Raw genomic sequence first — 12,447 nt, forward strand, 5'->3', positions numbered from 1 at the left:
CATCTCCAGCTCTCCAATATGGGGGAGAAATTATGAATTTGGCTACCACTGTAGGTAAGTTTAGTTTAGTATAAAGCTGTGTATAGTGGTCCCAAACCTTCCTCTTTCAGTCCTGCTTTCATTTTCCATTTTGTTTGGATATATTTTCATCATTCATTTTGTGCTTTAGAAAAATACTTGTTGCTGTTTTGAGTTACTCCGCTGGCTGTCCCCAAGGTATTTCCACTAGGTTGCAGGTATTTTCAGTGTGCTTAGGCAGCCATGAGTTTGGCTCCACAGACCTCAGAAGGACTTGGAGTACTGGGAAAGCAGTATTGCTCATCTGCAGGGTGCAACTCAGAGAATGATGTTTTAATTAGGCTGGTAGCACTACTTAAAGGCAAAATTGGAATTGAATGCAGCTGTCTTTAAAATATACTCCAGTATTACATAAGAAGCCCATAATAACATCAGAAGTGGAAACCTTTAAATGAAGGTAAATTTGATGGCAACTTTTATATCCTTTATTGTAAAGCATGCCGAGCTGCAACATGGTAAAATCCATTAGTACTTTGGGGATCTTTTTTTTTTTTTTTTTAAGTTGGGAACTATGCATTAGCTCGAAGTGAAACTTACTGTAAGAATGTGCAAGTTCTGGTGGGAGTTGCTGTTGCTGATTGAGGAATTACCGTCTCTCCCAGAATAAACCAAGGGCTTGAGCCTCATGTTCATGAGCCTGGTAGAAAAACACTGTAGCCTCCTGCTCCTACATGAAATTCCTGCTTTATTAAGCACCCCAACCAAAGACCATGATTACAAGTGCTTTTCTTCCAGTGCCAGTATGAGACTTAAGCAGTTTGCACCCCCTCTGTCCCCAGTCCCTTTTGATCACGATAAGGCTGCCCCGGAACCTGGGGCTGCCTAAAAAATACTTTTCCCAAAACAGGGCTACTCTTACCTGGGATCCACCTTGATCCACTTTTGTATGTAGCCCCAACACAGTTGTACAGTCGCAACTGTGGGGCTGTCACAGGAGCTTCTTATACTGGCACAGCCTCTGAAAGGAAAAGATTTGTAATTACACACAAAAAAGAGAGTGCTCAGAGTAATCTCAAAGCTTTGGTATGCATATGTATGTTCTTCAGTCTCTGGATAGGGATGATATGTTTTACATGAGTACTTGTCACTATAGCAGGACTTTGAGCTTACTGCCTGATGCTACGTTTAAATTCTGTGACCACAGGACTGTTCGTAGCATTTCTTGCCTTTTTTGACCTAGAAAATATTTACTTATTTTTTATAAATCAGAACTGCTATCCCTGGAAAAATTTAATAAGGTATTTTGGTGCCTGTCAGGGAGTTGCCAATGGAAATCAGGGTCAAAATAGTAGCATGGTTCTGGACTTAATTAGACAGGCTGCTTTTTTTTTTTTGGAGAAGTTATTTTAAAGAGTTGGACACTGGGGAATTTTCTGCATTGAGTTGAGAAGAAAACAGCTTTAAAATTTGTTTCTCTGTTTCCTAGAAAATGAGTTTCCTACATGGTTTTGGATTGTTCAGCCGAATGTGTCTGTTTTTTCATGATATGTTTCACAACGTATTTGTTACGTCCAGACATAGAATGTTAGCATTAATCAAAACTGAAATATTTATGGAGAAGGCCATTTCACGTCCATCTCTGTCATGAGACTGGCTGCTCTGATAGGGATTAGAGGTTGTTACACTAATGACTTAGACTTTTGTCTCCTTGCCAGAGCAGTTTCCCAATTTAGAACCTTTTCTTCTGATTAATATTTGTATTCCTCCCACAATTCCTCTTCTTATAGGAACTCGTACTGGGAATTATTCCAGACCTACATAATGTCTCTGAAATCTTTTTATCCCTCTGTTTGCTGATCAGTGGAAAGGATTTTAATGCCAGGTTAGGTAATCGAGATAAATCCTAACTTCATCTAACTTTATCCCTCGACCATGTCTTGGATATTCTAGAAACATTTTTTGTGATCCATAAATAAATTCACATAGGATTTTGATTAATCTTTTTTTTTTCCTCTTCTTTTTTCAGTGAAGCCTCATTACATTAAATGGGATATCAAACAGAGTGTATTACAACCTCCACTATGCACTGGCTTGTTTAGAGCAACACTTCTTTGGGGGTTGAAAACATCAGTAAGTTCCAAAGACAATGTTTTGTGCGCAGCTGGGCATGTATAATGTATTTTGGTACTATCCTGAAGCAGTAATGGCTTCTAGTACTTGATAATGCTTTCTAGCCCCATTCAGTTGTTTGAATTAGCTTACATAATGGTGCGAAGTATACACTGATTTAATTCACTTCAGTTCTAGCTGCAACTTGTTACAAAGAAGAGGGAGTCAAGCTTGTTTAAAGTAGGTCTCCTGCTGGCACTTGAAGCCAGCAAAGGCTTGGATGCCTGTGTGGTTTGGGAGAGGTAGGGCTCCTGGCTCGGAGAGCCACATCACAGCGCTGCACTCCTGAGTGCTATTTGCGGAGCTTCTGTGTGCCCATTTGGGACATTTCATGACCACAAGCCAGCGACTTTTCATGCACAGTCACTGGGAGAAGTACATACCTATGGGAAGGCTTCACAAAAAACTATATCCTGGTTAGAAAACTCTCTGACCTTGCATATGGGCAATAACAGGGAGCAGGGCTTGAGCCCATATCTCTTTATCCTTTTTCATTTGACTCTCTTAACTCCAGCAGAAGGTTTCAAGCTGACCCAGAAGTCAAAGTTTTCTTACCAACAAGAAAAATTTGGTCTGAGTGACTGCCGAGTGGCAACTCTGTACCTCGGAGTCATCAGGTTAAATGAGCTTGGGAAAGATGGTGGCTCCAGTTCGTTAGGAGAACTGGACTTCATGTTACCCTTGATCATCCTAACGATAGACAGGATGGAAAAAAACCCTCCCTTGCTTTGACCCAGAGTTGCTCTTTCCTCTGATGGTTCATTGATTCCCTTTGCTTCCCTTCTCATTTAATAGATTTTTATAAGTTGGGCATTTACAGATCTGCTGCTATTAACATTCAATGTTAGTGGACCTGAGAGCTTCTCTTGCCAACTATGCTGGAGCTTCTGAGCCTGCTGATTTAAAAATGTTCATTGCTGATAGATTCTAACATCTCTCTCAGTTACTAATAGACTGGAAAGTATTTCATCATCTTCAAGCAATGAAAGCAAATCATCCTTCTTTCCAAATACTGAATAAAAGTCTGTTTGAACACTTCTGCATTTTCTGCATAATCCTTCACAAGTCTCCTGTCTGTACCAAGCAGTGACCCCTCACTGTTGCTAGGATTTCTTTTGCAAACACAACTTTCTTGTGCTAAGCTCTGTCAGCCATGGATTTTATTCTGAGGTTTCTTTGTTTTGTGCTTCTGTTCATGTAGGTCAGGAGTTTTCCTGGCTATTGATTCACAGCTAGTTATATGCAGTACTAGTGTTTGACATTTCTGTCTTCATTTTTCTTTGCTGATATCACTACCAAACTTTAACCATGCGAGTCAATTGTTCTAAGATTTCATGTTGAGTGTCTGACTCAGTCTGATATTTTTCATGTTTTTTAAAGTGTCAGGTAAAATGGCAAAAGGATTAGGAAAAAGATACCATTTTTCCAATGGTTTAAATACATACTTGTATCTTTGTAATATATGTTTAATATTGAATATATATAGATATATAAATAAAAACCCCAATAGCAATGCCATATAGTCCACTTTTGACAAGCTAGAGTCTTAATATTTGAATTAAGGACTTGAAATTTAGCAAAGGAATAACCCCGGTGAAAGATGTGTATTTTTTCTTTTCCTTTGAAATCTGACATGTCCTGAGTCTCTCACCATGTGTCCTGGTTTTGGCTGGGATATAATTAATTTTCTTCCTAGTAGCTGGTATAGTGCTGTGTTTTGGATTTAGTATGACAATAATGTTGATAACACACTGATGTTGTAGTTGTTGCTAAGTAGTGCTTATACTAAGTCAAGGACTTTTCGGCTTCCCATGCTCTGCCAGGTGCATAAGAAGCTGGGAGGGGGCACAGCCAGGACAGCTGACCCAAACCGGCCAAAGGGCTATTCCATACCATATGACATCATGCTCAGTATATAAGCTGGGGGAAAAGCTGGCTGGGGGTCCGCTGATCAGGAACTGGCTGGGCATTGGTCAGCAGGTGGTGAGCAATTGCATTGTGCATCACTTGTTTTGTGTATTCTTTTATCATTATTATTATTATTATTTTCTCTTCCTTTGCTGTCATATTAAACTGTCTTTATCTCAACCCATGGGTTTTGCTTTTTTTTTTCCCAATTCTCTCCCCCATCCCACTGGGGGATGAGAGGGAGGGTGAGCAAGCGGCTGTGTGGTACTTAGATGCCGACTGGGGTTAAACCACAACACCGTATCAGTCTGTGTAAGCTGAGACTTGCCAGCATTCAGCTATGTATTCCGCAGAGGCCTTGTCCAACAACAAGCACCACTCCTGGCTTCAGGCATGAGCAAGATTTTACCTGCAGCGCACAGCAGACAAGCTGGTATGTGCCGGCAGACCTCAGAAGCAAGGCGGGTGGTAGGACTTAGAAGGTAGACAGATGTAAGGTAGGAAGAGAAGCAAAAATAGCTGGACAGGCACAGGTGGGGCCAGGGAAAGTCTACAGGAGAGGTGGAAAGATCGGTGCTCATTCAAGTGTTGCCTGTTAAGAACATGAAATGGAGCCCAGCACCATGTAGTGCCTCCTGTGCAGGTCTGGCAGCAAATACATGAAACCACCAGCACAGCGTGTGCATTCAGACTCAGTCTACTTAAGGTCTTTATAAAGGATGACAACATCATACTGTTACCAGTAACCTCATTATTTGTAGATACCAGATACCACAGAAGGGGATGAGGATACCAGAATGCTGTCTTCTCCAGCAGCAGTATCTGGGAAAGAGCTCTGTCCAGGCAGGGCTACCTGTGCTTCCCTCCATCTGGAGAGGCATCCTGATACAAGATCAGCAGGGCTGGAGGTAAGGCAAGCAGTAAAAGAGGGCTTACAGATTATGGCACGATCACTGAAGTTCGGGTGGCAAATCTGCCCTCTCTTTCAAAACTTATTCATGCTCCCCAGACTCTTGTATACCTTGTGCTTCATCACCATGTGTCAGAAATCCTCATTCCTTTATCAAAGCTGTTCTCTCTTGTTCATGCCAGCCTCCTCACACGACTATGCTGTCCCTGGATAGAGTATATGGGCAGGTAAACATGCAGAATACATGCATGTAGAGATACATGCATGCAGCTACTCCTACACGGACTAACAAAACCCTGCCATAGTACTGTATCGTCTCCCTCTGTTCACTTGTGTTTGCTTTGGGCTGTAAACTTCAGTGACTACAGGCTATTAACTGACAATCTAGAAAATTATCCAGGAAAATAATATATATTTATCCCATGTTGTAAAGTTTTTCCATAGCACCCACTACAGGTCACAAGATGTGAGCAGAGAGAGTCCATGGCCCTTTGATTTGTCCGAGTATGATGGTTTTTGTGTTCTTTGTACCTTAAAGCCCAGTGGCTTTCTTTTCTCATAACTACAGTTACAGTACTTTGAAGAGCTTTTCCTTAATGAACCTTTCTCTTGTACTCACACCACTGTATCTCTTCATTTTCATTATTAGCAGATGGAGCATGAGTCCCAGGTCTTTCATTCCATTCTTTCTGCCAAGAGATCTCTGGTGCCTAGGCATGTTTTGTGGTTACTTAATCTTGCACTACTTTTCTTCTAGTGATTTTGATTATTTTATCCATGTACATAAAAACTATTTTGTGAGTGACATTTTCCATTTAAAAAATTATCTTAAAAGTTAGGTTTACTAACCTGATTCCAGTGAAAACATTTTATGCTCCCTTTTTTCCAAATTTGAACTTCATTATTATTTTTCTGTAATCCACTCTTAATTGTAAGTACCCAGCATTCTGCTAGTTCACACGGCACCAAATGACACAAGGTTGCTCTGGAGTGCTCCAGCGAGTGTCTTCTGGGGAATATTGAAATTCCATGGAAGCAACATGAGAACCATTATCTGAAACAGCCTCTTCAGGCAAACCATATGGGGTGAAATATTCTGCACTGCTTCGATAATCTGAGCACAGATATTTTCACTGGTAACTCTGCAGTAAGCATCAGTCATTTGCTTTGTCTGTGCAGTATTAATGAGCCATTTCAATAGACTGCAGGTTTCGACTATATTTGCTGCATGTTCATGTTGCTTCCTTCAAGTTGTTTCAAAACTCTTTCCACTAGATTAAATAGAAACTCTCAGTTATTCTGTCAAGTGCTGAGGTACCAAAGACATGGACCATCCTGTCCTTTTCAGTCTTGGCTAGGGTTTGGAAGAGAGATGGTGTACTAGGCATGCTGCCTTTGCTGAGCCTTCCTCCAGCAGGGAGGCTTTGCTGCTGCTTCCAGCACCGTTTGCTGGGGCTACTGCTTTCTGTGCATGTAAAACCTCCTTATTGCTTTCTGGTTCATCTGTCATACAGGGGTTGTGGTTGTTAGCAAGCAATGGAGCCATAAGGCACTTTTTGCAGATGGGCAGACATTATTATGGTGGAGGAGTGAGAATATGCAAAACCCAGAATAAGGAGCACAGAGGGAAGAGTTGTACGTTTTGACTAGGCTGATTTGTGCTGTGCCTGTTAAGCATGTCTCCATGATGCTGTTGTGATATGGTCAGGGGAGCTGAATCACTCCAGACATTGGTCTAGGTACCTACAGAGCCTCCCCATGCATGAATACAGCATTTTTCATGGGGCAGAAAAATTAAAAAAAATTCAGAGAGAAGTTTTGAGAACCACAATGCACACAGAAGCCTCTGCAGGGGCACTGAAAGCCAAACAGAGGGTTCTGGTTAGTACTGAAAGCCACACAGAGGCTTCAGGGTGCATCAAAAGTCTCTTGAAATTTAAGAAATACTTCAAATTACTCCCTTTTCTCTGTGAGCATTTGGAAACACAGCCCTTCCTTAATCTGAGTGCCCGGTTCTGATAGCTACGTGGAGCTTAACCTGGACAGCAGCTTAAAAAAAAAATCATTAAAAAAAAAAAATTAGTAAGGTTACTTACAAGTCTTTCTACGCAAAGACACTCACACCACAAGTCTTGTACTAACCACTTCCCAAACAAGGGAACTCACATATTTAAACAGCACCACAAGGATAATTAAAAGGTGCAGGAGGTTGCCAGCACCAAACTAGATTGGCTCAGGTAGTGGTAGGTGTGGAGGGGAGAAAAAGAGAGTTTTTTTAATTGCAGCTCTGTTTTTTATGCTACATCCATTTTACCAAAAAAGAGTAGAAAGTGAGCACATGATTTATGCAGCAGGACAGAGCCAGCGGTGCTGTGGTTGAGGGGAGGGTGAAAGATGGCAGCCGAGGGCTGGAAGCAGCAGCCACATCCTCGAGCCGAGTTTGTTGCTGTGATTGTGCCAGCGCTGCTGGGTGAAGAGCTGGGCTGGCTGAGTGCTGCCATGCCTCTGGAGCTGGTGGAAGAGCTACAGGTAAGGGGTGTTTTTCCTTCTTTTTTTGGGAATGATCTTATGAAGGGAAAGAGCAAAGACTAATGGCTAGCACAGATGTCTGTGGCTCTGTCCTGCACCCTTTCAAGTCCTTGTATTTCTTGTTGTATGTTGCTGGAAGCAAGTTTTATTGTATTGCCTTTTCCTCCTCTGTAAAAAGTGAACCAATAACATTGCACTGTCTCACCTCCAAGGTCTTGCTGGCTGACTGGCTCCTTTTCTCACATCAATCAATACCCTACCCTGAGTTGCCACTGCCCCCTCCGGAGCAGGAACAGCATCAAGTGGCCGTGCTGGTCCTTTTCTTTTTGTCTCTGGAAATTGCAATAATTGTAAGTATCCACCCTTGGAGCTGGAACAGCTTCTCTATTCCTGGGGCAGACGTCCCTCTGCCTCAGCACAGGCTCTTCCCCGGGGCTGCCAGGATGGAGGACAGCCGCAAAGGCTTTTGCATCCTGTGCTGTGGTGTGGGGCACACTCTCCCTGGCTGAGGCTTTTTGGGCCCCTCACCTTTTTCTCCAGGGTTTGTCTCCAGGTGCTGCAGAGGTGCCTGGTCTGCAGTATGCTTCAAAGATGCTGGTGCAGAGTGCAGGGGCTGTAGTGTTGGGGTTCTGGGGGCGCTGCAAAGCGATTGCTGGTGTGTTACTCTTTTGGTTTATTCAATGCACTGTTTACTTAATGCCTGGTAACAGATCTCTGGAGCAGACCTTGCCCTGACCTTCATCCTAAGCTTGTCCCACAGCTCCTGCATCAGAAAGAGCTTGTTGCTGTGCTGGTGGAGCTAAAAGGGGGCAGCCAACAGCCATGGCTGGCTTACTGCAGCAGCTCTTACTTCCTTGCAGTGGGTGCCAGAAGGGGTTGTTTCTCTGCCTTCACAGATGCTCCCTTCAGCCCAGCTTGCTCTTTACTCCATCTCAGCAAGGGCCCAGCAAACACAGCTCCAGCTGCTGAAGTCCTTGTTCCAACGTGCTTCATAAACGTCGCCATTAAATGGATGGTAGAAAGCGCTTATTCAGGGGGAGGATAGTAGGGCAGCTGGAAAGACAAGGGCACCCCAACTTAATTGGAAATTGAACAGCGATCGCTGCAGACTGGGTTGTGTGAGGACAGAAAACCCAAGTGGCTTTTTTGTGCCCACACTACTCACATAGGCTGGGGAGCGAGGTCTGGCAGTGTCAGCCGTTCCAGTTGGGCCTCGCTCACCTCTGCACTCTGTCTCATCTTTTTACTTTTTAAGAGAAGTCTCTAAAAAAGACTTCCTTTATAAGGAAGCCTTTAAGAGAAGTCTCTAAAAAGATTTCCTTTACCGGGTAATGAGATGAGGCTTAAGTGCAGAGGTGGGTGGGGGGCAGGCCCCACCAGAGAAGTTGCCAGAGTGGGGAAGGCCCATCCAGAGGGGCTGAGGCAGGGGGTGACGGTGGCTGTGAGACTTCACCCTCCAGCCGAAATGAGTTGTGTGAGGATAAAAATGCCGCTCAGGGCTTCTGCCTCCACACAACCCAGTCTCTGCAGCGATCGCTGTTCTTAAGAGCCCTGCGTGCTGGAGCGGAGTGTATTAACAGACCAAACCTATTTCCCAAAAGGGAATCCCTGTGCAATTTTTGGGGATGTTTACACTTGGTACAGAAACAGGATATTTGCAGCATGACTCACAGGCAGGACACTGCTCTGCTCGGGGAGCTGGAACCAGGGCAGAACCACCAAGGCTGTGTCCCTCTGGGATGCTGCTACCAACTAATGCAGCTGAGGTCAAAACATGGCTGCTTTTCCTACCCAATACATCTGTTCAGGCTGAATCACCACTTTGCTGTTGGGAAGAGCTGAAATAATATAAAACTGCAGGAACTTACTTGTGTCTCCTACTACCTAAATCTCCCAAAGAGGCAGCTGCTGCTTTACCTACCTGCTCAGGGACAAGCAGCCAACGCCTGCTGGGAATGCCAGCCAGGCAGGACCACAGAAGCTTCTTCCCCAGGTTGGTGCACTGGAGAGGGGACTGCTCATCCTGTCTCTGTGGAGAAGGTGGGGCTGCGTGCATGTCTAGGCTGTCTGGATGAATTTCTGCTATCGCTCGCCCAGTGCAGGATGTACTACAAAGAAAAGAAGACAGCTTTATTGCCCTCATCCTGCTTCTCTTCCTTGGGCTCCCAGCCCTTGCTCCAGGCTGCTCTCAGGACTGAAGCAAGGAATATATCTCCTCTGCCCATTGCCCAGGCTCTGCTGGGAAAATGAGATTTGGGGAGCACCAGCTTCTTCCCAGCAACCCTTTCCTGCTAATAACTGCAGGGAAACCAAAACAGTACAAATAACCTGGCTTTGGCTGCTAAAGAAGCAAGTAAAACAAAGAAGTAAAAAGCTGTGATGGAGATTTGGGGGAGCCTTCCCCTCTTCCTTTGCTCTTGCATACAAACAGGGGCTGCCTTGGGCTCCGATCCTGCAAGGAGCCTGCCCTGACTGGGGGAGGCAGCCCCAGAAAGCAGCACAAGGGATCAGTTTTATGGACTTCTGTTTATTCTTTGCTTACCACTTTCTCTGACCTCCAGTACTGAGGTCTGCAGTAAAAGTGAGATTTGTACACCAGGCAGGATGTAGGCTCCAGAGGGGTCATAGTGAGAGGGAGATGCCTGGAGCCACTGGCCGTGCAGCACTGACATCTGTGATGATTTTTAACACGACTTTAAACTGTGCAATTCACTTTGCCAACACCAGCTTCCCTCGCTGCAGAGCAAAACCCTTCACGCCAGAGCAGCCTCATTGCGCCATCCCTGGGGTGAATCCTGGTTCCCCTCCCCTCCCCTGGAGCAGGTCCAGCTCTCATCCTGCCCTTCTGCTTCAGATCAACTCATTGGCGGATGGCTTAAAAAGATGCGTCCCTGTGTCCTGTCCCCATGCAGATGGCTGTGAGACCGTGGGTCCTGCCCTTGCATCACTGCTGCATGATAGGACTGATGGTCCTGAGGGCCCACAGAGCACATGGAGGGCTCCTGGTGGCACCAAAGCACACAGACTTCCAGGGGCAAGGGGCACCAAAAAGCAGATTGAAAGCGCTGGGGCACCCTGAAAGGCACCAAAGCCCTTGAGGGCACTGGAAAAGAAACAGAGGGGCTCCAGTGGTACCCAAAACCACCCTAAGGGGCACTGTTGGAGCAGAAGGACAAACAGAGCAGCACTGGTTTCCCTTTCACCTCTCCAGCTAGCTAGGGAACTGCAAAAGCAAACCAAGAGGTTGAGGGAACCAACGGGGAGACAGAGGGATTCAAAACACTGAAAAGCCGGTGGAGGGATTTGAGGGGCCCTGGTGGCACCAAAACCATATGCAGGGATGTGGGGTGGCACCATAAGAGAACAGGAGCTTCTGGGGACACCAGAGGGGCATTGAAACCAAATTAATAGCATGTGTAAGAGACCTGGTTCTTTTTTTTCAGCAGAAGGAGTCCTATGTCTGTCCTTTCACCTCCATGCGCTGGCATCCAGATTTCAGCTGAATTTCACGGTGCGTAAGCATCCCGAGAGAATTTCCTTCTTGTTCACGCTACGGAAGAGAAACGCTCCTGTTTCCACTCAGATCTTACAATGGCTTGTCAGTGACAAAACATTCCCAAATCCTCTCATTTATCAAATGGCCAATCCTGTTAACAGCTTAAGAAACATAATTACCTGCAATCTCTTCTGCCATTCATTTTATGCCTACACTTCCCTCTCTCTGGCAGCTTACCAGCAGGCAAGTCAAGAGCTGAAGCACGGCTGCAGCTGTGGAGCGCTTCAGCAATGCAATTTCCTATAATCACCTGCATGATGATCGCAGGAGTTTTGCCTCCCTGTCTGTAGCAGCAAGAAGCAGGTGAGCGAGGAAGGCACATGGCCAAAGGCACTGGCTAACACGCCACCAGTTGTGTGTAGGTTTCCAATGATAGCTACATTTTAAGTGCTGTTCCATCCATATGGTGGGAACGTCATTGATTAGGATCTGCTTTTGGGGCACAAGAAATCGCAGCCAGATTTACTTGTCTGGGAGATATGTGTGAGCAGGTGGGCTCTGAGAGAAGCAGCAAGAGAGGCTGGTGCGGGCTTGGGTGCTGGAAATGTCTGTGAGAGCTCCACCAGCAAGAAAGCAGGGCCTGAAGCAAGCTGGTGAACTAATGGGGAAATTGGGATCAGCTGGAGACAGTGTGAGCTCCTGATTATTGCATTGCTAAAACAGGCTGATTTTATCTTAATTCACAGTGCATCTACAACTTGTGAGAGGCTTCACATTGGCTCCTTTGGATCAAATCTCAGGGGGGATTTAGAAGAGTAATGATTGCAGGCTGGAGATCTGCTGGCTTCCTAAATGTTGGTTACATACGGGACAGCTTGAGCCGAAGAGAAACCCCTAGGATGACCATAGCATCCCCTACAGCTTGGGGACTAGAAAATTCCTGGGTCTGTCCTATCCATGCTAGCTGCTGAGGAAGCTGCCTTTTGTGCCTTAAATTCTTGTACTAGCCTGACATTATCATTGTACATTTAACTGGCCAAACCATGCTTCTGTCTACACTCTCTGTTTAGCCCTGCTTTCAGTTCTGAAGGATTTTTCTTATGCCTACTCTATTCCTCTTTTCAACCATATCAGCTATTTCGGATCCCTAGTGTTTTGGATAAATGATATAAATTTTTTCCGACACTTTCATATGTTATTTTTAAGCAGTTTTTTATGCTGCTTGCCAACATCTTATCCTTACGGTTCTTTGAATTTTGTATTAAAAAACCCTATGAACAAACTGTATACAAATCAGAAGGCCTTTTTTTAAAGTCAGACATCATCTTAGGGGATTTGGGGCTTTTTGATCCTGCTAAGATACTGAATTCAAGTATATTTTGGTCACTATTATAGAATAACCCTTTCTTAATAGTGG

At 44.8% G+C, this 12,447-nt stretch overlaps 1 long non-coding RNA gene across 2 annotated transcripts in view; it reads left to right on the forward strand.

Annotated features, from left to right (window-relative positions):
* Positions 1-12,230, forward strand: part of LOC140656801 (uncharacterized) — a 32,717-nt gene extending 20,487 nt beyond the window's left edge. For both annotated transcript variants that reach the window (XR_012044154.1, XR_012044153.1), the window contains exons 6-10: positions 4,857-5,003; positions 7,747-7,884; positions 10,978-11,045; positions 11,263-11,393; positions 11,777-12,230. This is a non-coding gene — a long non-coding RNA (uncharacterized lncRNA). The remainder of the gene's footprint in view (positions 1-4,856; positions 5,004-7,746; positions 7,885-10,977; positions 11,046-11,262; positions 11,394-11,776) is intronic.
* The last annotated feature ends 217 nt before the right edge of the window (positions 12,231-12,447 follow it).

Source organism: Ciconia boyciana, chromosome 9, assembly GCF_034638445.1.
Source record: "Ciconia boyciana chromosome 9, ASM3463844v1, whole genome shotgun sequence".
In the NCBI taxonomy this organism is placed as follows: domain Eukaryota; kingdom Metazoa; phylum Chordata; class Aves; order Ciconiiformes; family Ciconiidae; genus Ciconia; species Ciconia boyciana.